This window comes from Silene latifolia, chromosome 10, assembly GCF_048544455.1.
Source record: "Silene latifolia isolate original U9 population chromosome 10, ASM4854445v1, whole genome shotgun sequence".
NCBI lineage: Eukaryota > Viridiplantae > Streptophyta > Magnoliopsida > Caryophyllales > Caryophyllaceae > Silene > Silene latifolia.
Genome location: NC_133535.1, coordinates 156,958,045 through 156,961,119, shown reverse-complemented (window position 1 = coordinate 156,961,119; position 3,075 = coordinate 156,958,045). Strand labels below are relative to the sequence as shown.

Genomic DNA, 3,075 nt, shown 5'->3' with positions numbered 1-3,075 from the left:
AGACGATTAGTATGTGGAATTACTCATATTCATGGTCTAACCGAGTTCTAGTCCTTCCCATTATTTGATCTAGACTTAATCATTTAGCTTGCTCTTATCTTGTCTAGTTTATAGTCTTTAAATTGGTTAGTTTAGTGCTAGTTCGTTACCATCCTCTTTGTTTTATATCGACTTAGCTAAGCTCAAGAATATAGACAATTAGTAATCACCCCTACTCCTTGTGTGAGCGACCCTCTAGAGTGTACAACGATAAAATCGTGCACTTGCGAGGTATAACTTGATACCATCAAGTTTTTGGCGCCGTTGCCGGGGATTACGGCTTGATATTAATCGTTTTTGTTCTAGTTTAGACTAAGTCCTTTGTTACTAATCCTTTCTTTCAAGTGCTTAGGTCTTTTGCATGAGTAGGCGACGAAGAAGAGGTCAACCAACATATCCACTTGATCGCGAAATTGAAGCCACGGCAAGAAGACTTAATTCTCTAAGAAGAAGGGGTTTACTTGATACACCACCTATTGAAGAAGGTAATCACCAAGAAGTTACCGAAGTGTTTGAAAATCCTTTTGGGGTTTTAGAAGAAGAACCTAACACCGTGGGTGATCCGGTTTCGATAAGAGAGACTATGGCTCCTAAGCACATAGTCAATCCAAGCATCCAAAGGCCAAGAATTCAAGCTAATAACTTTGAGATCAAAAATGTCTTGCTCAACCTTGTTCAAGACAACCAATTTGGAGGAAGTCCCTTGGAGAACCCAAACGATCATCTAAATGAGTTCCTTGAAAATTGTGATATGTACAAGTCAAATGGGGTCTCCGATGACGCGGTACGCCTTAGGTTGTTCCCCCGCTCACTTAGGGGTTCGGCTAAGGATTGGTTGAAGAATTGTGACCCGGATTCCTTCAAGACATGGGATGAGTTGGCTTCGGCATTTTTGAACAAATATTTCCCACCCTCAAGAACGGCCAAAGTCAAGAGTGAACTACAAAGCTTTACTCAAGAAGAGGATGAGACCTTATATGAGGCATGGGAACGGTATAAGAAGCTCCAACGGTTATGCCCTCACCATGGAATTTCCCAGGCCGAGCTAGTGAACAACTTTTACAAAGGGTTGACCCAAGACCTTCGGCTTTCATTAGATGCGGGTTCAGGGAAAGGTGCCTTGGACATTTTGGGGCATAAAGCGGCAAAAGAGCTAATTGAGGAGATTGCCTCAAGAACTATGGAATGGGGAAGTGATAGGCAATCAAGAAAAGGCAAGAACAAGGATTCTAATTCGGTTTTGAATGTGGAGGTTAAGGGAATACTAGATGAACTCACCCAACAAGTTGCTTTGCTAAATTCAAAACCTAAAGGCTCCGATATGAGGCAAGTCTTGTATTGTGAGTTGTGTGGTGAACAAGGGCACACTCCCATTGGGTGTCCCTTGATTGCACCCCTCCAAGAGGAATGCTATGAGCAAGCAAATGGAGTTTGGGAATCCACTAGTGCAAGGCAAGGGTTCAACAATAATAACAACAACCAATTCGTCAATGGAAAAAGAACTCACCCTTTCTTGTCTTATGCTTCACAAAATATTCAAAACCCAACCACTTCCCAACCTCAACAACAACAAAGGTTCAATCAAAACTCTCAATTCCAAAGACAAATTCCACCGGGTTTCCAAGGGAAACAATTTGTCACCCAAAACCAACAACCATTTGGAGGTTTCAAGGGACAAAACTTCAATCAACAACAAAACCAAAATTTCCAACCACAAAACCAAAACTTCCAAACCCCTCAAAAACCATCTTGGGAACAAGCCTTTGAACAATTGGTTATTGCCAATCAAAAATCCGACTCAAAGCTTGATAACCACATTACCGCACAAAACCGGGTTAATGATGAACTACGAGCATCCCAAAAGGCTACGGAAACTCATGTGGCCCAAATTTCTCAACAATTGGGGCAATTGGCTCAAAATACGGGAAAGTTTTCGGGTAATATGGTTAACCCAAGGGAGTTGAATGCGGTATTTTTTAGGAGTGGGAAGCAATTGGAGGAGGTTGAGAAATCTCCTAAATGGAAGAGGAAGAGAGTGTCTAGTGAAGTAGTGAAAGAGCACCCGGTTGAAGTTGTGGAAGAGGATGAGATTATGGTGGAGAAGTCTAAGGAGGTGGAGATGGTTAACCCTCCAAAGCAAGATGAGCCTATTGCAACTAAGGCCAAAGAATGTACTCCACCACCAAGGGAGTATGTAGCACCGGTACCCTTTCCACAAAGGCTTGCAAGGCCTAGGCTTGAAAAGAAATATGAGAAATTTGTTGAGATCTTGAAGGGAATGAATGTCACTATTCCTTTCCTTGATATGATTACCGAAATTCCATCTTATGGCAAGTTTCTTAAGGAACTTGTCACTTTGAAGAAGAAGAATGGAGAGGTGCAAACCATCAACCTCTCTAAGGAATGTAGTGCTATTCTTACTCACACCAACAAGCTTCCAAACAAGCTAGAAGATCCGGGTAGCTTCTCTATTCCTTGTTCTATCCAAGGGGTGGCTATTAAAAGAGCATTGTGTGACTTGGGGGCTAGTGTGAGCCTCATGCCACTTTCAATATTCAAGAGGCTTGATTTGGGAGATTTGAAACCAACTAGAGTTTCACTTCAACTAGCCGATCGGTCGGTTAAATTTCCCATAGGTGTGATTGAAGATGTACCCTTGGTTGTTGGGAAGCTTGTCATACCATGTGATTTCTTTGTTAAGGATATGCCCGAGGATTACAATGTGCCTATTATTTTGGGGCGACCTTGTCTTGCCACCGGTGGAGCTATGATCGATGTAAAAAGTGGCAAGCTATCTTTGCAAGTGGGTGAAGATAGAGTAGAATTTGAACTCCACAAGTCCATGGAAGCTCCATCTCTAGGTGACACTTGTTGCATTGTTGACATTCTTGAGAATCCCATGGAGGAGCATGACCCAAAAGCTTCCTCTATGGATCCTTTGGAGACTTGTCTTGTTAGTGGGTATGAGGTCGATGACAAAGATGTTGAGACTCTTGCATATGTATGGATGTTGGATTCGGCTCCAATTCATGAACA

At 42.3% G+C, this 3,075-nt stretch overlaps 1 non-coding gene across 1 annotated transcript; it reads right to left on the bottom strand.

Moving 5' to 3' along the window:
• Positions 1-964: 964 nt before the first annotated feature.
• On the bottom strand, positions 965-1,071 carry LOC141610392 (small nucleolar RNA R71). The gene has a single exon (XR_012528303.1). It is a non-coding gene; the product is annotated as a small nucleolar RNA R71 (small nucleolar RNA).
• Between the last annotated feature and the right edge of the window lie 2,004 nt (positions 1,072-3,075).